A 25053-nucleotide genomic window follows, 5' to 3' on the forward strand; every position below is an offset into this window, starting at 1 on the left:
CCACTATTCTCGTCAGCACTTCAAACACATGTGCAATATTTTTTGTTCTTCCTTTGTGTTCAAGTTGATTTTATTTTTCAAATTGTCTCCCTTTCTCTGTTGTTAAACATCAACTTTTCTCATGTTATACTGTTTAGGCTATCTCCATTCATCCTGTCTTGATTTTGCTACAACTGAAAACTATCCCCCTGCTATTAATGTTAATTTTCAGAATTCTTCATCAAAACATAGTTTATGCTGATTCAATTTGTAACTACATACATTCTCTTTGGTAGAGAATGTTAGGTTCACTATAACACTTTTTCAAATATTTCTGAAGTTGTAAAGTTGTTTCCTGGTCTTTAATATTCACACTGTGTACTTTCTTCGCATTAAATCTCTCCCTATTAAGCTTTTATGCTACTCACTGGTTTTGTAACAGTCACTCCCCAACTGTTGTAACCACTGGATATTGATCGTTATCTCAGTAAATTTCTAAGAAAGCTTTTATATCAAGTATAATTGAATGCTGTCTTTTGTCCAACAAGATGTGATGGATATGACTGTCTCTCTTCCTATCGGGAAACACCAAAATGTATTTATACATGTCTCAAAGTGGAACATCATATGCCTCACAGTCAGACTTTCCAATTTGGAAAATGTGTTATCTAATCACCCTAAACCTCTAAATTAGCACACTAAAATGAAGTGAAATTTTATTTATTTTCCTAATTCTTCTGTTTAGGGTAAAACTAAAGGATTTAATATAATTTAATTTATTTTTCACAATATGAAGCAATTAATTACATTTTATATTTTACGTAATTTTAAACACTGTTTTCAAGGCCACTTTCTCTGCTTTGCCATACCAAGGGTTCAAAAAACACTGCAGAATATCCACCATCCCAACAGGAGCCAAACCTTCTGCTGCATTAAAGATTTGTACCTATTCTATCTTCCTACTTATAAACAGGAACATAGTAAATTAGGACTCTACACTCAAATTCCAAAAATAGTGACCATCTTCATTTTCCACCACTTAAACTTCCTCTTTGGCCTTTCCTACCTCTCCTTCTTGTATCTGCCTAGTCTCTGTTCACCAGTCTACGTTTCTCATCCCCCTATCACGCTCAATCAAATTCAATGTTCACACAAATTCATACCCTGGACATATCAGGACAACCGTGAATGTTAGTATCATGTTCCCACTACCATTTGAGTCCCCAAAGTAACCACTTTCTAGATCGTTGCTAAAACACACACACAATTCCATTCAAATACTTATTATCACCATACAAGGTATCCATACAGCCTACAAACCACCTAATTCAGAAGCTGGCAAAGGAACTGCAACCAACGCTAAACATATAAATGACATACAGTTTATATGCTAAATAACCTATGAATATATCAGCACCAGAAAAACAAAAATCGTTTTCCCTTAACACACAACAGGCTATAAACTCTACATATTCAGCTCTCACAAAGCTACCTGCAAGAAGTGGGGTTCCTTCAATGTTATTGAAGAGATATATTACTGACCGCTGTCTAACAACTGACAATCTTGAAATATAGATAAGACATGAACTGCTCCGAAATCCGTAACACTTGATAACTATAAACAGAAGCAAAAGGGATACAACACTGTACCTCAGACACTTCAATATTCCTGTGACAATCTGACTTCAATGGTCTTATGCCTCGGCCCAGAATTGGAGTCCAGCTAGCAGCCTCAAGTATTCGCATTTAAATCCCTAGTTCTCATACATTAGAGGTTAACAAACTACTACCTCTGCATCTGCACCTCCACATTTCAAACGCACTAAGTCAAGTATGGCTCACATTCCCACAGAACATTCAACCCACTGCACCTCAAACTGAGGTCTCCCCATCTTGGGTTTGTGTGTGATATGTCACTACAGCTACACCAGGCATTGCCAAACATTTCAGCTCACGGGGTCCTCTTCAATGTTTTATGAGATTCCACACAGCAGCTCTCAAATCTCACAGTTTTAATATAAAATTATGTTTCAAATAACATGTCCGACAGCTACTTGTGTACTGCTGTTTAAATGAAATTCACATTTCATTAACATGTGGGAATATACAAGAATAACAAACAAACACCAAGTTTAAGCTTCGGAATTAGTAAAAATAGATGGTTATAATCTTTCATGCTCTTGTGATTGCCCCTAAAACTATTTTACCTCTTTCTAATGTGACCTATCGCAGACACTGACCCTGACACACTTGAGCTAAGCCATGACCAGAAGCCATGTTCCCTTGTGCTATATGCTCTGACCCGACCAATGAGACTTGTTAGCCAGGACAAACAGTAGCCACGTAGATGACACTAAACTGGGTCAAAAATAACAAAATTTAACATCTTCCCTCTTTTTATAAGTCTGCTTCCTCCTCCGAAACCCCAACAATTCCTGATGCATTTCTTGTCGCTTACACCCAAGCTAAAAGATCATCCAGCCTTCATTCGCATTAGAACCACTGAGTTTCAAACTGTTACTTCCTCATATTCATAATCACTCTCACATAAAATATTCAATTACACGACTTAATGGATTCAGGATTGTTAAATGCTCTTTCCTAGATCCTGCTGAAACTCTTATGCTCATTTAAGGTACAATATTATGCTTTCAAAGTTTTCCTATGCATGCTCTTTATGAACATTGAACTGTCTGCAATGAGTCCACACGTCAGGTTAAGGGAAACAAGCAGGAAACAAAATTAATTCAAAATAGACAACGACAATCTCAATCTGACTACTCTCTCCTTTTTATAACATTCAAGACAAAAATCTGACACCAACACGACAAGTGGGCATTAAACAACTGTTTCTGTGTGTGTGTTTACATTCATAGTTACTCAACCTGGTTCACACTCTCACAACCATTTCAGTAACATCCCCTCTTCTTCAAACTACTTGTTAATATGATCTTTGCCATCAGCTTTACATAACCTGTCTGTCCATTAAACAGTACAACTGCTTTATATTGCTAAATTATGAACATTATTGCTAACAAAAATTGTAAAACTGCACACGCATAGCTGCAAAGACATATAACTTTAAACAGAGTAATTCTTTGACAGATCCATAAGAAAATTCTACACTTGCCCTAAAAAAAGGGGAAACCTGGGATTCCACATGGACAACAAAGTATTCCTTACAACAAACAGTACAAACATCATCAATACTGGAAATTACATTTTAACTTTAAACGAAACAGTTTCTGACATGCCTTTAACCACTTTTACAATTTATATATATATATATTCAGAGATTATCAACAGTTTCTCAACACAAAGAAATAGCAAGCTTTGTTCTACAAAGACTTCTGACAGAACAGTGTATGTAATTTCTAATGCTGTGTGAAACCAAGAGATGAATTGTGTAACTATCACTGCACAAGGTATGTGATGTAGATTGGTTTATTTGTAAAGACAATCCCCAATAACTATTTGTCCCAGTGTGAGTACTTTCACCTTTCTTCAAGCATGTCTACCTTGAGGGTTTGTGACTTACAAAAGAAATGGCAATTTCACAAAGAGGCAAGCTTGGCCAATGTAAAATATTGCAATGTCATGCATTTCATGCAGGAGAATTGAAAAACAATTACCAGTAAAGGCGTGTAGAGGCACGCAGTGTTTCAAGTGACACAAGATAAGCAATGATACTTGTATTTTACCAGTCCTCAGACATCCTCCATCCATACTTCTGAAATTCAAGCAGAGTAATATGATCTTCTCAAAAACATTTAGCTGCTATACAGAGTAAAAACAGTATGCAATATTTTATCACAGCCAGTTATTTTAAATCCACGATCACATTCTTTCAAGGCCACTTGCCAAAACTGGGAAAAACTTCCCCAAATCCCTGTAAGACACCTCGATAATGAACTGTGGTTCAATAATGTGCTTGTGCCATTCATCATAGTCAGATGCCATAACAGAGAAGTTACTGGATATTTTATCCACACTAAACTTGATTATTCTTTAATGCATCCTTCTTTGAACACAAGGTATAGCAAATGAGGTTTACAGTAATACACCTTTACTCTAAGTATCTTAAAGCCAGTAATCACTAGGGGTTATAAGGACTAAATTAAAATTACAAATAGGTTGTAAATGCACAATAAGGGTGAAAGATACAGGCACTGTCAATTGAACATTCATGAATCCTTTCAAATCTGAACAACTTTTCAGTTACGCACAAGTCACATGTTGATATTTTAATGCCCAATTGTCTCTAAAAGCAAATATATCCTTATTTGCTCATTCATATCATATAGTGAATTATCACTAGTCTTTAACTATGCTTTTTCATTTTATTATACAATAAGTGTATAGTGAAAAGACACAATCACAACTCGTTTAATCAATACCTACTCATGAACATATAACGAACAATTCATGTCAATAAGGCAAACAGAACAGCAAAGCAATAACTCTGATCTGCCATTAAAAAAACTAACATAAATATAGGTATCCAAGAGCATGGCCCTATGGAAACTATGAAAACTATTCAGTATTGTTTTTGACATACAGGACTGCATATAAATACAAGAATAGCAAATTCCTATATAAATCTTGTGTATTATCATCAGGCATTCAACATCACGACAGTGACTGCAGATGCCTGCACTGTCCTCTTCTTCTGTGTCAAGCAAACGAGATCAAACTTTTAATTACTAAGAAAACTTTGTCTCTGGCACGCAACCTGATATATACTTAAAAGAACTCGACTCTATGATATTCAAACTGCAACATTCACTTCTACTCAACAGACGTCCATCCACATGGTTTCACCCATACATAAGAGATTCTTCACATACAAAAATCAATTCTCCATGAAATTTGTAAATACGGGTTCCAAAACTTTTAATGGTCACATTTCATGTACACTGTATAAGCATGTATGCACTTATTAGGTGTACATATATAAAGACATATATGCATGTATACATAAATGCAAAATGCTGCTCCATCAGTTTTCATTCATGGAAGACACATATACATATCAATTGCATGTAATACATGAAAATAGTAATATTACTAAATATCTCATATAATTTTGTAATTATATATATTTGCTTTAAACACATTAACTGGCTAGTTACTGTTGAAAACAATGTACATATGAAATAAGTTCCCTCTTTCAGTAATGCTTTGCTTTCTTAGCAAACATAATTTTATAATAATAATATATATATATATACATATAAACTATTTGAAAATGTGACTTCCTATATCACCATTCTTGAAAATCAAACATAATCACATAACTTGTAACATAACATAGTCAAAAGTATGATAATGATAAACTTTTCAAAACTGAACATCAGTCAGAAATGACTTGAAGCTTTCACAGTGACTAAATGTGATAAAATCTTCTCAGGCAACCAGCAGCATCAATCTGGAGCAAAGTCCAGCATTTCAGAAACCTACAGGGAATGATGCGACATGTCGCTGCTGTTTCTTGTTAAATACATAATCAATGCAGCCAGACCAATGAATGCATCTGGATCTTTGTGTCAGAAAGACCTGATCAGTATCGTCTAAAATCCACAAATCAGTCAAAAGTACCGCATCGTCTATTTTGTAGGATTATTTCACAGATCATGCAATTTCCAAACTTCTGCACGTAAAATATACAACGCCTCATCAAAATCAGCGTGAATACGAGCGCTTGAAGCATTTCAGTCAGTAATCACTTGTTTCACAGAAACGAGGCTACTAAACAAATGCTGACTCCATACTGTGCTATGGGCTCAAGAAGCCCTCCCTATTGTCATCAGCTAATTTGCAGATGCCTCAACAGCTGTCAAACACGTAAGATCATGCCATATCCATATCCACAAGACAGTCACTGTCAAGTTCATTACTTTTAGCTGGAACTTCTCTAGTTTTTTGTTAAACATTCCAAACATCCTGTTCATTTCACCTTATCAATTTGCTATTATTGCAATGTACGAGGTGCGATCAGAAAGTTTACAGACTGCGCCTATAAAAACCTGTACACTTATCTCAGGTATTAAATTCATCCATCACCCTCGGAGTAGTTCCCAGCGCCGCTGCCAAGCCTGGAAGCATCCCTGGAAATCTTTCTTTGTCAGCCTGTCAAGCACCATCTGCGATTCTGCCTGAATCTCTTCTATCGTCTCAAATCTCCTTCCCTTTAGCTGAATTTTCATCTTTGGCAAGAGGAAGAAGTCACACGGCGAATAAGGAGGGTGCGGGATGACAGCCATGGTGTTTGAGGCCAAAAACTGCCGAACTTTGAGGGCGGTGTGTGCTGGCGCGTTGTCATGATGCGTCGCATGTGGAGTTCTTCCTTTAGAATCAGCTGACAGGTCCCATAGCCTATCCCAACAATGTCGCACAAGTCGTTGATGGTACGACGTCGATCTTCGTAACATTTTCGGGCGTTGTGCTCGAAGATGGTCGTCCAGAATGCTCGTCATCATCGACAGAGGTTCGGCCATTTTTAAAACGTGAATGCCACACAAAAGTTTGCGGACTCCCCAAATGCTTGCTTTAGAATTTCATAGGTTTCCGTAGCCGTTTTGGCGAGTCTTTGGCAAAATGTGATGCACACGCCATTCCGAAATTGCAGGAGGGTCGGTGTAATGCACTACCAAAACGCCCGTAACTAAGAAACAAATGCTAATTCGATGATGCCGGCTGGCACACTGATTCACTATGATTGTAGGCCGCACCCCCTAGCGGCAGAAGCTCGTACTACATCCGGTTCGCCCTCTATTGACACAGTCTGGAAACTTTCTGATCGCACCTCGTAATCTGCAAACCGGATACTGTGCACCTGTTTTCCATTAATTTTTCTTGGAATAAACAGTGATAATTTCCCTCAAATGCACAGCTAACTGATATTCGTAACAGACACACGTTAAATTGCCTTTGAGGTATAAACTGCATTTTAAGTATTATTTACTGCTTACTTAAACCTCACAACAATAATGAATGACAATCTTATTATTAAGAAACAGATAAAACATAAACTGCAAGATTTGAGATTCTCAAATTGGCGAGTATGAAGATGGCTGTCATCCAGGTTGTAGTGCCGTGCTGGTAAACTTTCACCAGAATACACGACGCTACAATGCTGAAGACAGCCATTTTTAATGCTAAAATCCATTCAGAGACACTGGTAAACATCGCACACATTTTAGTGAACAAGGCTTGCAGGCATAACCTTGAAAACATAAAGAAGAAATGTTAAGCTTATTTCAGCAAGCTGATGACAGGATTATAGGAAGAGATGATTCACAGATTTCTTAGTGGCACTCACCTAAAGTAAGCAAACTAAAGTTATTATTGGTGTTTTCCCAGAACTGATAATTGTACCATTTGTGTGTTCATTTTTGTGCCTGTGCGTAACAGACATTTTCAAGCATATACAGTGAAACCTCGATGCATCGTTTCGGCGGGGGTGGGAAATAAAAACGATGAATACGGGAAAGCATTAAAAATTTAAAAAAAGCAATGTTTCTCTTTCAAAGTTACTTCTTTTTACCAAAAAAGTCTTTAATGGACAAATGGTTTGTCGAAACTTTACGTTTTAAGCCAAACAGAGACCTTTCCACATTCAAAATGTTTTCCTCGTCACGTTCAATAATATTATGCGCATAAAAGAAAGACTAAATCAAGCGTATGTAAACGCTCGTGCAATTTGCTGGATACTGCACGACTTTCACATTTCGTAGAAATGTCGTGTCCTTCGGATGAGCGGCACAATTATCTACAAACAGCAAAATCTTTCTGCCTTGTGTGCCCATGGAGGCATCCAGAGAACTTAAGAACGCCGTAAAGATGTCTGTGGTCATCCAAGCCTTTTTGTTGGCGTGATATTTCACCGGACGTTTTTTCATGTTTTTGAAACAACGCGGTTTTAGTGATTTTCCAACTACAATCGGAACCCGTTTGTCACTACCGTCACTGTTAACACACAGAAGAACAGTAATTCGGTGTTTTGCACGTTTTCCCCCGTGGCAAGATTCACCTTTCAATGCCAGCGTCCTATCCGGGAGGGCGTTGTAGAAAAGTCCTGTCTCATCCGCATTATAAATGTCCCTCCAGCAGACTCTCGAGCCACAGCTCCGTTCTTTCCACATCCACAGCAGCACTTTCGCCGGCTAACTTCTTGTAGACCATACCATGTCGTTCTTTAAACCTACTAATCCAGCCATTCGACGCTGCAAAATTTTCAATATTCAGTCTTGCGGCTATCGTCTTGGCTTTTTCCCGCAAGATGTTGCCATCAACAGGAATTCCTGAGGCCCGCGATTGCTGGTACCAAGTGAAGAGGACACTTTCTAGCTCACTGAAAGTTGATTTCCTTCCGGTTTTCCTTTTTTTGCATGAATTACCGCACTTGTCAGTTTGTTTTCGGATTTATTTCTTCTTTGCAATCATTGAATTTAAAGTAGATGGTGCTAATCCAAGGCGTTTAGCAAAGTCGATTCTTTTTTCAAATGCATTTTTCTCCACTTCTTCTATGATTTTTAATCTTTCTAGAAGAATTCTGACTTGTTTTACTGGGCGAGAGATGGTACAGGAATAATAACAAAATAATTAACAGTAGTAACAGGAATAACAAAATATTTACGGGAACAACTACAAAAGTATAGACTGGAACTATAACAGGAAGAATGGAAGTACTGTTACTGCCGAACACGACGAAACGTAGCCGTAGAAGACACTGAACCACTGGAAACGAGATGAACCAGAAGAATGAAAAGTGTCGCCGGCCTTTCCTTTGTACTTATAATAAAAGCATTTGTGAAGAAATTCACACTGCACATGCCATCTGGCATCGCTGGAACGAAATATGAGTGCACCCTGATTAAACTCATAAAATTTCTGACAATGAGCACCGACATTCACTCCAACTATCACCCCTGCACCGCTGACCACTCATTCCAAAAGAATCTGTGCTGGTTGGGCAACATAACATGTTACCGCTACTGCGTATTCCAAAAACATTGTGCGTCTTTCGGTATTAATTTATCTCAAAACCCAGCATTTTAAATTCTCAGAAACGATCATTGCGGGAAAATTGTGGGCCGGGACTAAGATTTTTAGACGATCGATGCCATAAAACGATAGAAGCGGGAAAATATAACATTATTTTATATGGGATGTATCCGGGACCGAACAAAACAGACGATGCATCCGGGAACAATGGATAGACGTTTCACTGTATGTAGACAAAATGTACCAGAAATTAAATTAAATTTACAGCACATGCAATAAGTGCGCTGCAACGATTATAAACAAAAATGATGAACACAACTTCGGACATCTTGTAGGTACAATTATCTGAATCTTATTATGAACCAATAAACAACTTGTCAATAATAACTTTTGCTGCTTCACTTTTGGCTCCATCTTCAGTAGATCCATACCCCACACCTGAGAACATACAGCATCACCTATTGGCATTTCTAACCTCATCATAGCATACACATTCACAAACATACCACTCTTCGTATACCCAGTGCTATGACTCAACTAACCAGTTTCCTGAAGCTTCAAATATTCTTCTTCTTGTCGCTTGATCACAATACACGTGTAGGTGTATAGGCCTCCCACAGCAACACCTCCTACATAGGAAGGAGCCGGCCAATTCCTGGAGAGACACATTGTCTCCAATGACGTAATGGGGTCGAGTGTGATGTCAGAGTTCCTAGCAAACAAAAGGACAGACGGTTATCAGGTCAAGACTTCAGATACACCTGGTGGTTTACTTTCATACTTTTACAGGTTCCCTGTGCTGAAAGAAATATTCTCTGTACATCAGAGAGAAGTAATGATGAACACTTACTCTTCGGAAGCAACTAAGATCCTGTCCAAAACTGATCTAGCAGCTGCTTCTGTTGCTTCCTCCGATGACCCTCCATACCCCACACCTGTGAACATACAGCATCTATAAAGAAAAATCAAGCAGTTTTCATCTAGGATTTAAGATGAGCAATGGAATTTGTAACAGTGAATTGATAAGGACGCGGTAACGTTTGAGATTAATATTACGTTAGATCCCATAACTGCAGAGTAGTCATTTTTGTCTGACATTCTCAATACAACAAAGTTAAGAAATCAATCAGTAATCCAAATGTAAGAATGAAACAGTATGGTTCATATAAATATTAAAAATAATTTCAAAATTTTCTAGGGAAATTATAGATTACTATGACGACACAATATCATCACCTATTGGTATTCCTAACCACATCATAGCATACACATTCACAAACATAGCACTCATTGAATACCCAGTGCTATGACTCAACTAACCAGTTTCCTCAAGCTTCAAATATTCTTCTTCTTCTTCTTCTTGCTTGGTAACAATACACGAACAGGTGTATGAGCCTTGCTCAGCGAGTCCTCCTTCATAAGAAGGACACGGCCAATTTCGAGAGAGACACAAAGTATCTAGTGATATAATTGGGGTCAAGCGGGATGTCAGAATTCCTAGCAAACAAAAGGACAGACGGTTATCAGGTCAAGACTTCAGATACACCTGGTGGTTTACTTTCATACTTTTACAGGTTCCCTGTGCTGAAAGAAATATTCTCTGTACATCAGAGTGAAGTAATGATGAACACTTACTCTTCGGAAGCAACTAAGATCCTGTCCGAAACTGATCTAGCAGCTGCTTCTGTTGCTTCCTCCGATGACCCTCCATACCCCACACCTGTGAACATACAGCATGTAGAAAGAAAATACAAGCAGTTTTCATCTAGGATTTAAGATGAGCAATGGAATTTGTAACAGTGAATTGATAAGTATATGGTAGTGTTTGAGATTAATATTACGTTAGATCTCATAACTGCAGAGTAGACATTTTTGTCTGACATTCTCAGTACAACAAAGTTAAAAATCAATCAGTAATCCAAATGTAAGAATGAAACAGTATGGTTCATATAAATATTAAAAATAATTTCAAAATTTTCTAGGGAAATTATAGATTACTATGACGACACAAAATCATCACCTATTGGTATTCCTAACCACATCATAGCATACACATTCACAAACATACCACTCTTCGTATACCCAGTGCTATGACTCAACTAACCAGTTTCCTCAAGCTTCAAATATTCTTCTTCTTGTCGCTTGATCACAATACACGTGTAGGTGTATAGGCCTCCCACAGCAACACCTCCTACATAGGAAGGAGCCGGCCAATTCCTGGAGAGACACATTGTCTCCAATGACGTAATGGGGTCGAGTGTGATGTCAGAGTTCCTAGCAAACAAAAGGACAGACGGTTATCAGGTCAAGACTTCAGATACACCTGGTGGTTTACTTTCATACTTTTACAGGTTCCCTGTGCTGAAAGAAATATTCTCTGTACATCAGAGAGAAGTAATGATGAACACTTACTCTTCGGAAGCAACTAAGATCCTGTCCAAAACTGATCTAGCAGCTGCTTCTGTTGCTTCCTCCGATGACCCTCCATACCCCACACCTGTGAACATACAGCATCTATAAAGAAAAATCAAGCAGTTTTCATTTAGGATTTAAGATGAGCAATGGAATTTGTAACAGTGAATTGATAAGGACGCGGTAACGTTTGAGATTAATATTACGTTAGATCCCATAACTGCAGAGTAGTCATTTTTGTCTGACATTCTCAATACAACAAAGTTAAGAAATCAATCAGTAATCCAAATGTAAGAATGAAACAGTAAGGTTCATATAAATATTAAAAATAATTTCAAAATTTTCTAGGGAAATTATAGATTACTATGACGACACAAAATCATCACCTATTGGTATTCCTAACCACATCATAGCATACACATTCACAAACATACCACTCTTCGTATACCCAGTGCTATGACTCAACTAACCAGTTTCCTGAAGCTTCAAATATTCTTCTTCTTGTCGCTTGATCACAATACACGTGTAGGTGTATAGGCCTCCCACAGCAACACCTCCTACATAGGAAGGAGCCGGCCAATTCCTGGAGAGACACATTGTCTCCAATGACGTAATGGGGTCGAGTGTGATGTCAGAGTTCCTAGCAAACAAAAGGACAGACGGTTATCAGGTCAAGACTTCAGATACACCTGGTGGTTTACTTTCATACTTTTACAGGTTCCCTGTGCTGAAAGAAATATTCTCTGTACATCAGAGAGAAGTAATGATGAACACTTACTCTTCGGAAGCAACTAAGATCCTGTCCAAAACTGATCTAGCAGCTGCTTCTGTTGCTTCCTCCGATGACCCTCCATACCCCACACCTGTGAACATACAGCATCTATAAAGAAAAATCAAGCAGTTTTCATCTAGGATTTAAGATGAGCAATGGAATTTGTAACAGTGAATTGATAAGGACGCGGTAACGTTTGAGATTAATATTACGTTAGATCCCATAACTGCAGAGTAGTCATTTTTGTCTGACATTCTCAATACAACAAAGTTAAGAAATCAATCAGTAATCCAAATGTAAGAATGAAACAGTATGGTTCATATAAATATTAAAAATAATTTCAAAATTTTCTAGGGAAATTATAGATTACTATGACGACACAATATCATCACCTATTGGTATTCCTAACCACATCATAGCATACACATTCACAAACATAGCACTCATTGAATACCCAGTGCTATGACTCAACTAACCAGTTTCCTCAAGCTTCAAATATTCTTCTTCTTCTTCTTCTTGCTTGGTAACAATACACGAACAGGTGTATGAGCCTTGCTCAGCGAGTCCTCCTTCATAAGAAGGACACGGCCAATTTCGAGAGAGACACAAAGTATCTAGTGATATAATTGGGGTCAAGCGGGATGTCAGAATTCCTAGCAAACAAAAGGACAGACGGTTATCAGGTCAAGACTTCAGATACACCTGGTGGTTTACTTTCATACTTTTACAGGTTCCCTGTGCTGAAAGAAATATTCTCTGTACATCAGAGTGAAGTAATGATGAACACTTACTCTTCGGAAGCAACTAAGATCCTGTCCGAAACTGATCTAGCAGCTGCTTCTGTTGCTTCCTCCGATGACCCTCCATACCCCACACCTGTGAACATACAGCATGTAGAAAGAAAATACAAGCAGTTTTCATCTAGGATTTAAGATGAGCAATGGAATTTGTAACAGTGAATTGATAAGTATATGGTAGTGTTTGAGATTAATATTACGTTAGATCTCATAACTGCAGAGTAGACATTTTTGTCTGACATTCTCAGTACAACAAAGTTAAAAATCAATCAGTAATCCAAATGTAAGAATGAAACAGTATGGTTCATATAAATATTAAAAATAATTTCAAAATTTTCTAGGGAAATTATAGATTACTATGACGACACAAAATCATCACCTATTGGTATTCCTAACCACATCATAGCATACACATTCACAAACATACCACTCTTCGTATACCCAGTGCAATGACTCAACCAAACAGTTTCCTGAAGCTTCAAATATTCTTCTTCTTCTTCTTCTTCTTGCTTGGTAACAATACACGAACAGGTGTATGAGCCTTGCTCAGCGAGTCCTCCTTCATAAGAAGGAGACGGCCAATTTCGAGAGAGACACAAAGTATCTAGTGATATAATTGGGGTCGAGCGGGATGTCAAAATTCCTAGCAAACAAAAGGACAGACGGTTATCAGATCAAGACTTCAGATACACCTGGTGGTTTACTTTCTTACTTTTACAGGTTCCCTGTGCTGAAAGAAATATTCTCTGTACATCAGAGAGAAGTAATGATGAGCACTTACTCTTCGGAAGCAACTAAGATCCTGTCCAAAACTGATCTAGCAGCTGCTTCTGTTGCTTCCTCCGATGACCCTCCATACCCCACACCTGTGAACATACAGCATCTATAAAGAAAAATCAAGCAGTTTTCATTTAGGATTTAAGATGAGCAATGGAATTTGTAACAGTGAATTGATAAGGACGCGGTAACGTTTGAGATTAATATTACGTTAGATCCCATAACTGCAGAGTAGTCATTTTTGTCTGACATTCTCAATACAACAAAGTTAAGAAATCAATCAGTAATCCAAATGTAAGAATGAAACAGTAAGGTTCATATAAATATTAAAAATAATTTCAAAATTTTCTAGGGAAATTATAGATTACTATGACGACACAAAATCATCACCTATTGGTATTCCTAACCACATCATAGCATACACATTCACAAACATACCACTCTTCGTATACCCAGTGCTATGACTCAACTAACCAGTTTCCTGAAGCTTCAAATATTCTTCTTCTTGTCGCTTGATCACAATACACGTGTAGGTGTATAGGCCTCCCACAGCAACACCTCCTACATAGGAAGGAGCCGGCCAATTCCTGGAGAGACACATTGTCTCCAATGACGTAATGGGGTCGAGTGTGATGTCAGAGTTCCTAGCAAACAAAAGGACAGACGGTTATCAGGTCAAGACTTCAGATACACCTGGTGGTTTACTTTCATACTTTTACAGGTTCCCTGTGCTGAAAGAAATATTCTCTGTACATCAGAGAGAAGTAATGATGAACACTTACTCTTCGGAAGCAACTAAGATCCTGTCCAAAACTGATCTAGCAGCTGCTTCTGTTGCTTCCTCCGATGACCCTCCATACCCCACACCTGTGAACATACAGCATGTAGAAAGAAAATACAAGCAGTTTTCATCTAGGATTTAAGATGAGCAATGGAATTTGTAACAGTGAATTGATAAGGACGCGGTAGCGTTTGAGATTAATATTACGTTAGATCCCAAAACTGCAGAGTAGTCATTTTTGTCTGACATTCTCAATACAACAAAGTTAAAAATCAATCAGTAATCCAAATGTAAGAATGAAACAGTATGGTTCATATAAATATTAAAAATAATTTCAAAATTTTCTAGGGAAATTATAGATTACTATGACGACACAATATCATCACCTATTGGTATTCCTAACCACATCATAGCATACACATTCACAAACATAGCACTCATTGAATACCCAGTGCTATGACTCAACTAACCAGTTTCCTCAAGCTTCAAATATTCTTCTTCTTCTTCTTGCTTGGTAACAATACACGAACAGGTGTATGAGCCTTGCTCAGCGAGTCCTCCTTCATAAGAAGGACACGGCCAATTTCGAGAGAGACACAAAGTATCTAGTGATATAATTGGGGTCAAGCGGGATGTCAGAATTCCTAGCAAACAAAAGGACAGACGGTTATCAGGTCAAGACTTCAGATACACCTGGTGGTTTACTTTCATACTTTTACAGGTTCCCTGTGCTGAAAGAAATATTCTCTGTACATCAGAGTGAAGTAATGATGAGCACTTACTCTTCGGAAGCAACTAAGATCCTGTCCGAAACTGATCTAGCAGCTGCTTCTGTTGCTTCCTCCGATGACCCTCCATACCCCACACCTGTGAACATACAGCATGTAGAAAGAAAATACAAGCAGTTTTCATCTAGGATTTAAGATGAGCAATGGAATTTGTAACAGTGAATTGATAAGTATATGGTAGTGTTTGAGATTAATATTACGTTAGATCTCATAACTGCAGAGTAGACATTTTTGTCTGACATTCTCAGTACAACAAAGTTAAAAATCAATCAGTAATCCAAATGTAAGAATGAAACAGTATGGTTCATATAAATATTAAAAATAATTTCAAAATTTTCTAGGGAAATTATAGATTACTATGACGACACAAAATCATCACCTATTGGTATTCCTAACCACATCATAGCATACACATTCACAAACATACCACTCTTCGTATACCCAGTGCTATGACTCAACTAACCAGTTTCCTGAAGCTTCAAATATTCTTCTTCTTGTCGCTTGATCACAATACACGTGTAGGTGTATAGGCCTCCCACAGCAACACCTCCTACATAGGAAGGAGCCGGCCAATTCCTGGAGAGACACATTGTCTCCAATGACGTAATGGGGTCGAGTGTGATGTCAGAGTTCCTAGCAAACAAAAGGACAGACGGTTATCAGGTCAAGACTTCAGATACACCTGGTGGTTTACTTTCATACTTTTACAGGTTCCCTGTGCTGAAAGAAATATTCTCTGTACATCAGAGAGAAGTAATGATGAACACTTACTCTTCGGAAGCAACTAAGATCCTGTCCAAAACTGATCTAGCAGCTGCTTCTGTTGCTTCCTCCGATGACCCTCCATACCCCACACCTGTGAACATACAGCATGTAGAAAGAAAATACAAGCAGTTTTCATCTAGGATTTAAGATGAGCAATGGAATTTGTAACAGTGAATTGATAAGGACGCGGTAGCGTTTGAGATTAATATTACGTTAGATCCCAAAACTGCAGAGTAGTCATTTTTGTCTGACATTCTCAATACAACAAAGTTAAAAATCAATCAGTAATCCAAATGTAAGAATGAAACAGTATGGTTCATATAAATATTAAAAATAATTTCAAAATTTTCTAGGGAAATTATAGATTACTATGACGACACAATATCATCACCTATTGGTATTCCTAACCACATCATAGCATACACATTCACAAACATAGCACTCATTGAATACCCAGTGCTATGACTCAACTAACCAGTTTCCTCAAGCTTCAAATATTCTTCTTCTTCTTCTTGCTTGGTAACAATACACGAACAGGTGTATGAGCCTTGCTCAGCGAGTCCTCCTTCATAAGAAGGACACGGCCAATTTCGAGAGAGACACAAAGTATCTAGTGATATAATTGGGGTCAAGCGGGATGTCAGAATTCCTAGCAAACAAAAGGACAGACGGTTATCAGGTCAAGACTTCAGATACACCTGGTGGTTTACTTTCATACTTTTACAGGTTCCCTGTGCTGAAAGAAATATTCTCTGTACATCAGAGTGAAGTAATGATGAGCACTTACTCTTCGGAAGCAACTAAGATCCTGTCCGAAACTGATCTAGCAGCTGCTTCTGTTGCTTCCTCCGATGACCCTCCATACCCCACACCTGTGAACATACAGCATGTAGAAAGAAAATACAAGCAGTTTTCATCTAGGATTTAAGATGAGCAATGGAATTTGTAACAGTGAATTGATAAGTATATGGTAGTGTTTGAGATTAATATTACGTTAGATCTCATAACTGCAGAGTAGACATTTATGTCTGACATTCTCAGTACAACAAAGTTAAAAATCAATCAGTAATCCAAATGTAAGAATGAAACAGTATGGTTCATATAAATATTAAAAATAATTTCAAAATTTTCTAGGGAAATTATAGATTACTATGACGACACAAAATCATCACCTATTGGTATTCCTAACCACATCATAGCATACACATTCACAAACATACCACTCTTCGTATACCCAGTGCTATGACTCAACTAACCAGTTTCCTGAAGCTTCAAATATTCTTCTTCTTGTCGCTTGATCACAATACACGTGTAGGTGTATAGGCCTCCCACAGCAACACCTCCTACATAGGAAGGAGCCGGCCAATTCCTGGAGAGACACATTGTCTCCAATGACGTAATGGGGTCGAGTGTGATGTCAGAGTTCCTAGCAAACAAAAGGACAGACGGTTATCAGGTCAAGACTTCAGATACACCTGGTGGTTTACTTTCATACTTTTACAGGTTCCCTGTGCTGAAAGAAATATTCTCTGTACATCAGAGAGAAGTAATGATGAACACTTACTCTTCGGAAGCAACTAAGATCCTGTCCAAAACTGATCTAGCAGCTGCTTCTGTTGCTTCCTCCGATGACCCTCCATACCCCACACCTGTGAACATACAGCATGTAGAAAGAAAATACAAGCAGTTTTCATCTAGGATTTAAGATGAGCAATGGAATTTGTAACAGTGAATTGATAAGGACGCGGTAGCGTTTGAGATTAATATTACGTTAGATCCCAAAACTGCAGAGTAGTCATTTTTGTCTGACATTCTCAATACAACAAAGTTAAAAATCAATCAGTAATCCAAATGTAAGAATGAAACAGTATGGTTCATATAAATATTAAAAATAATTTCAAAATTTTCTAGGGAAATTATAGATTACTATGACGACACAATATCATCACCTATTGGTATTCCTAACCACATCATAGCATACACATTCACAAACATAGCACTCATTGAATACCCAGTGCTATGACTCAACTAACCAGTTTCCTCAAGCTTCAAATATTCTTCTTCTTCTTCTTGCTTGGTAACAATACACGAACAGGTGTATGAGCCTTGCTCAGCGAGTCCTCCTTCATAAGAAGGACACGGCCAATTTCGAGAGAGACACAAAGTATCTAGTGATATAATTGGGGTCAAGCGGGATGTCAGAATTCCTAGCAAACAAAAGGACAGACGGTTATCAGGTCAAGACTTCAGATACACCTGGTGGTTTACTTTCATACTTTTACAGGTTCCCTGTGCTGAAAGAAATATTCTCTGTACATCAGAGTGAAGTAATGATGAACACTTACTCTTCGGAAGCAACTAAGATCCTGTCCGAAACTGATCTAGCAGCTGCTTCTGTTGCTTCCTCCGATGACCCTCCATACCCCACACCTGTGAACATACAGCATGTAGAAAGAAAATACAAGCAGTTTTCATCTAGGATTTAAGATGAGCAATGGAATTTGTAACAGTGAATTGATAAGTATATGGTAGTGTTTGAGATTAATATTACGTTAGATCTCATAACTGCAGAGTAGACATTTTTGTCTGACATTCTCAGTACAACAAAGTTAAAAATCAATCAGTAATCCAAATGTAAGAATGAAACAGTATGGTTCATATAAATATTAAAAATAATTTCAAAATTTTCTAGGGAAATTATAGATTACTATGAAGACACAATATCATCACCTATTGGTATTCCTAACCACATTATAGCATACACATTCACAAACATACCACTCTTCGTATACCCAGTGCAATGACTCAACCAAACAGTTTCCTGAAGCTTCAAATATTCTTCTTCTTCTTCTTCTTGCTTGGTAACAATACACGAACAGGTGTATGAGCCTTGCTCAGCGAGTCCTCCTTCATAAGAAGGAGACGGCCAATTTCGAGAGAGACACAAAGTATCTAGTGATATAATTGGGGTCGAGCGGGATGTCAAAATTCCTAGCAAACAAAAGGACAGACGGTTATCAGATCAAGACTTCAGATACACCTGGTGGTTTACTTTCTTACTTTTACAGGTTCCCTGTGCTGAAAGAAATATTCTCTGTACATCAGAGAGAAGTAATGATGAGCACTTACTCTTCGGAAGCAACTAAGATCCTGTCCAAAACTGATCTAGCAGCTGCTTCTGTTGCTTCCTCCGATGACCCTCCATACCCCGCACCTGTGAACATACAGCATCTATAAAGAAAAATCAAGCAGTTTTCATTTAGGATTTAAGATGAGCAATGGAATTTGTAACAGTGAATTGATAAGGACGCGGTAACGTTTGAGATTAATATTACGTTAGATCCCATAACTGCAGAGTAGTCATTTTTGTCTGACATTCTCAATACAACAAAGTTAAGAAATCAATCAGTAATCCAAATGTAAGAATGAAACAGTAAGGTTCATATAAATATTAAAAATAATTTCAAAATTTTCTACGGAAATTATAGATTACTATGACGACACAAAATCATCACCTATTGGTATTCCTAACCACATCATAGCATACACATTCACAAACATACCACTCTTCGTATACCCAGTGCTATGACTCAACTAACCAGTTTCCTCAAGCTTCAAATATTCTTCTTCTTCTTCTTGCTTGGTAACAATACACGAACAGGTGTATGAGCCTTGCTCAGCGAGTCCTCCTTTATAAGAAGGAGACGGCCAATTTCGAGAGAGACACAAAGTATCTAGTGATATAATTGGGGTCGAGCGGGATGTCAGAATTCCTAGCAAACAAAAGGACAGACGGTTATCAGGTCAAGACTTCAGATACACCTGGTGGTTTACTTTCATACTTTTACAGGTTCCCTGTGCTGAAAGAAATATTCTCTGTACATCAGAGTGAAGTAATGATGAACACTTACTCTTCGGAAGCAACTAAGATCCTGTCCGAAACTGATCTAGCAGCTGCTTCTTTTGCTTCCTCCGATGACACTCCATACCCCACACCTGTGAACATACAGCATGTAGAAAGAACATACAAGAAGTTTTCATCTAGGATTTAAGATGAGCAATGGAATTTGTAACAGTGAATTGATAAGTACACGGTAGTGTTTGAGATTAATATTACGTTAGATCTCATAACTGCAGAGTAGACATTTTTGTTCTGACATTCTCAATACAACAAAGTTAAAAAAATCAACCAGTAATTCAAATGTAAGAATGAAACAGTATGAATCATATGTTCCCCTCAACAGAAAACTTTAGTAAAAGGCAAAAGATTTATGCCTATTGTAGGGAAACCAGAGTTTTTAAATAAGCTAAATAATGTAGAAAAAAAATTAGATAAAACCCCACGCGCTGGGGAAACGTGTAATTATTTACGTTGAAACAAATACGAATTACATGAGTATGAATTACAGAATAATAGCCAAACTGATTTCAAGAAAATGTCTTTCATATTTTATACAATAATAACGAAGACATCACAGTTAAACAACTTTTCTTTTACAACCATAACCAAAAAAGTTAAGAGATTTCAAGAATTTCCCTTTCCCACCTGTTGTATTGATTATCAGGGCTAATGAAGGGTAGAAGATGCATAGATAATAAAAAAAGAGAGTTAATCCAAACTATTTTGTTTGGTGCATTCACAGAACTTCACAAACTGCTTAACGTTTCTTACACAACAGACCTTTTTTACGAAACAGTTTGTAATGCTCACTTGTTCTGAAATCTCTTTAGACTCTCCCTCATGACAGCATGAACTTCACTGTCATTTGTCTCACGGCAGCTCTTACAATGTCCGTCTGTCATGTGCCGGAAGTCCACTTCACACGCACCACTCTGAAGCCATTTTTCAGTTCACTGTCAATCTTTTCAAAACTTCTCATAGCACACACCATGACATGAACTTCTGATTTCCTGATTTCTTACTAGCTCTGGAGAAAGTTTACCCCATAATCAAACCAGTGTTACTGGACTCCCAGAAAACTATGCCCAAAATACGCCATCAGTAGGTCAGCAAGGTATATGGTGTTCTTTCAAGGATGGAATCACTCAATCCCTATCACATACTTTTATTATAAATTCTGTTGCCCATTCTTTGTTCTCAAATTTCCTAAGTACACGAAGCCTTTGTTTTACTGTCACTTGAATTTTATTATGATTTTCATCCATCTTCTTTAGAACCCCCAGCCCCACCCCACAGGCAAGTAAGATGTTGAAGGCCTATTTCACCTGTGCTTATTTAAAAAAGAAGTAATGCATGAATATTCCAAACACTCATAATCAGGAGCTTATTGAACAAGTAAAAACCCATAAATTTCTCTTTCATGACATTACGCAATCATAACCTACAAAGTCACCAGATTTCTAGTACTTTCCTTTTGCAACCATGACAAGCCCAATATAGACAAGTTGGTGGGGAGTGGAAATATTCTACTTGAGTGTGCCCTTTGCAATGCAGACAAATCACATATTGGATTAACTGACAATTCATCCTGAAATAGGAATGATCATACCAGACACGGATTACAACTTAATTCAGAAGGCAAGTAGAAGCTTGTGAACTCACTGCTAATTAGATTAGGTGCAAACTGGATACCTGTAATCACTGATGTAAGATCTAACCCTTCTTTTAGGCTTAAGCCCAAATCTGTCACCAAATACCTGAAAGATGTCTACATCAATGCTAATAAACCAGTTCTAAATTCAGAATACAATCAAGATAACAATTCTGTGGTGCACCATCATAACATAAGAGGACTTTCAAACAAAACTGATCAACTATCAGTGTCCATTAATAATAAGTACACACCCTAATCTGTGTTTAACACAACACCAGAGGTAAACTTGAAAATGTTACTTTTGGAGGTACTTACTCTAGATGAAATATGGTAAAAGAAGGTGCAAGTATTATTGCCAAAAAGAACCTAAAATTTAATTAGATAAATGCATTGTGTCACTAAAATAACAAGAAATAGATGCTGCATTGTGCAATTGGAATCTAAACATTCCAACATATATGTCCTAGCTATACATAGAGCCCCCACTGGCAATGCTGACTTTCCTAAACAAGTTACAAAGCATTATAAATTATCTTTTTAAACCTACAGCACAACATCGTCAACTGTGGTCCCATTATCATCAATACAAATTATCTTATTGAAAGTCACCATAAAAATGTGTAAAATGATCGACTAGCATCTTCCAATGTCATGGCAATAGTTAATTTCCCCATAAGAATCCAAAATTACTCCATCTGATCACGATGTATGACTCCTAGTAATATTAATAATAAAAAAGTCGATCTCCAGTTATCATAAGTACAGAATATCAATCAGACTCAGAAATGAAGACACTATTAAAGAATGTATAACACATCGAATGAAAATTGGCACTCAGTATTAAACAGCCTTGATGTAGATTCAAAATTCAACACATTCCTAAATAATCTCTTAAAAATGTATAAGCAAGTTTCACCACCAAAACAGTGATAAAATATCTGAAAAGAATGACTGGATCACAAAGATAAAAAAAGATTACCTAATTTGTCAATAGTGGAACAACCAAGTAATGAAAATTCACTGCACGAAATATTATAAGATACTTACTTTCTCGAGGTCTAAATCAGATTAAATGTGACAACCAGACTAAACAGCCTCGAGCAAAAAAACAAAATAAAAGCAGTCTGGAAAACATGAAAGAAATAAATCAGGGAAACATTCTACAGAAATATTGACCTCATTAATAAAGATAAATGATAATGTAATAAAAAATATTAAGCTCTTAGCAAATTATTTCAATATTTCTTAACAAATACAGAAAAGATTAATAATCACGCTACAAAACAGAAGCAGAAGTCACAACAAAATATCTTAGTCAAACAATCCCAAACACACGAAGTAGAATGATGGCGCCATCGTCGTCGCGACCAGAGATGACATTATCAGAAACGCAGAGAGAAAACCTACTCTTGTCAGCACTCCATTTCCACATCTACGAGCACACTTACAACGTATACCATTATTCGCGAGACTGTATTCAAACGTTCAACAGTCGACATACAAAGTACATCTCCACGATGCATTACCTTGATTTTCGCTTCTACGTTCTTTGGTCACCATACTCGAATACGTCACAAGATTTCGTAAAAGCATTCATAGCACGGACACATCATCAACAACACGAAGCTAAGAGTGCACGTGGTTTACGATAGCAATGAAAGCGACGTCGTGCGTTTAATCGGCCAGAATAAATTGTCAGTGACCTTGAAAGTGGTCGAAAATCAGGTTAAAGTTCTGATACTGTTACTATATAGTACGCGGGTTTACGGAACAATGAAACAACAATAACAAATCAAAATTTATTCACGACGGAATTAGGGGGAGGCTAAATTCCGAAAATGCCTGCTACTGCTCAGTTCAAAATATTTTGTCTTCACGACTGATTTCTAAGAACCTGAAGATTATAATATACGAAACAATAATTCTGCCAGTTGTCTTGCATCGGTTCAAAACGTGGTCTCTCACTCTAAGGGAGGATATTTGGGCCTAGGAGAGCAGACGATGGGGTCTGGAGAAAACTGCATAATGAACTTCAAAATTTATATTCCTCCCCCAATATTGTCAGGGTGATTAAGTCGAGAAGAATGAGATGGGCGGGGCATGTAGCGCACATGGATGAGACAAGAGGTGTGCACCGGGTACTGGTTGGGATACCCGAAGGGAAGAGACCGCTGGGTAGACCTAGACGTAGATGGGAGGATAATGTCAGGCGGGATCTATGGGAGACAGAAGTTGAAGGAGCCTGGATTTTGTTGGCCCAGGACAGGGCTTTGGTTAATTCGGTGATGAACCTTCGGGTTCGGTAAGCCATATAGTCAATTAGTTGGCGTCATAAGATATCATTTGCAAATAATATGTCGTGTAATTTGAAAGATGCAGTGTTGACAACCTTCTCTGACCCTTCAAAGTCCGGGCGTGCTGACCTCAGCGGGCCATTTGCAGCTGTGCATGTAATTGAAGACGAAACAATAAACTTGTCTTCAGTGGACAAGATAAAGACTTCCTGTCGCCCATATCAAAACAGTTGGTGATGGAAATCTTGAAAATGTATAAAAAGGTTTGCAATAACTACAAAATGCTTACCAAACCCCTTTCATCTTCTTATAGCTAATTACGTCTGTGTTACATTTGGTTAGTATCAGCCCTATAATTAGATGCGCGTACATAGGTATTCAACAATTAGTGAGATGCCAAGGTAACCCGCTCTAAAAAATGTCGAGCAAATGTGTGGAAACAAGCGCCGAAGTTGAGGCTTGAGTCATTAAATTGGTAATATTTGTCTCCTTGGCAACCTTAGATTTGTGCTGATGAGGAAATATCTTGATCACGTCCTGCTTGCAAAATGGCGAATTAAACACGTCCATGACGCAAAACCTTCTCTGAATACTTTGATATTCAGCTAGTCAAGAAATTTGTTTCTACAAAGGCTCATTTCCACGCTCACAGAAGATTAGGAGAGAAATGCATCTGCCAGAACATCATGCAGAAGTGATGGAATGATGACTGTAGGTGCTAAGGAGCTAGTTACTATGAGAAACTGGCAGAGTGCTGAGGCCACCAACCTGGTCACAAATACTTAGACACTCTGTACTGTGGACGTGGGGATTCCCCACTAAGTAAAGGAGAGCGCACCAAAATGCCTTACCTTGAGGAAACATCTCTCCATGACACACCAGCAGCAATCTCTATGAAACAACTTTAACAAGCAGAAACAGAACAGAATAAAGAATGCAACTTACCACAGAGGCCATTCCACAAAACAATACCTTTATATCTGACATTACGTCAATAAACAGTTTTACGATATGCGTTTTAGTGCACGCTGATTACTGAATTGACAGCGTGTCTACACAACAATTTCGGATTGTGGTCACAATGTTTATTAAGATCCCGGGACCCCTTCAACATGATAATCATATGC

The 25053-nt window shown here is 37.8% G+C and overlaps 1 long non-coding RNA gene and 1 other non-coding gene across 2 annotated transcripts; both read right to left on the reverse strand.

The window, feature by feature from the left end:
• Positions 1-20261: 20261 nt before the first annotated feature.
• Positions 20262-20375, reverse strand: LOC147870812 (U5 spliceosomal RNA). The gene has a single exon (XR_015533155.1). It is a non-coding gene; the product is annotated as a U5 spliceosomal RNA (small nuclear RNA).
• A 428-nt stretch (positions 20376-20803) lies between these two features.
• Positions 20804-25047, reverse strand: LOC110838257 (uncharacterized). Its single transcript, XR_015533154.1, has 2 exons — positions 21948-25047; positions 20804-20910 (listed from the first exon to the last, which is right to left on the reverse strand). It is a non-coding gene; the product is annotated as an uncharacterized LOC110838257 (long non-coding RNA).
• Positions 25048-25053: the final 6 nt, after the last annotated feature.

The sequence above is a fragment of the Zootermopsis nevadensis genome, unplaced genomic scaffold (assembly GCF_977971745.1).
Source record: "Zootermopsis nevadensis isolate Lab colony 2312 unplaced genomic scaffold, Znev_1.0 Znev_ptg000195l, whole genome shotgun sequence".
In the NCBI taxonomy this organism is placed as follows: domain Eukaryota; kingdom Metazoa; phylum Arthropoda; class Insecta; order Blattodea; family Termopsidae; genus Zootermopsis; species Zootermopsis nevadensis.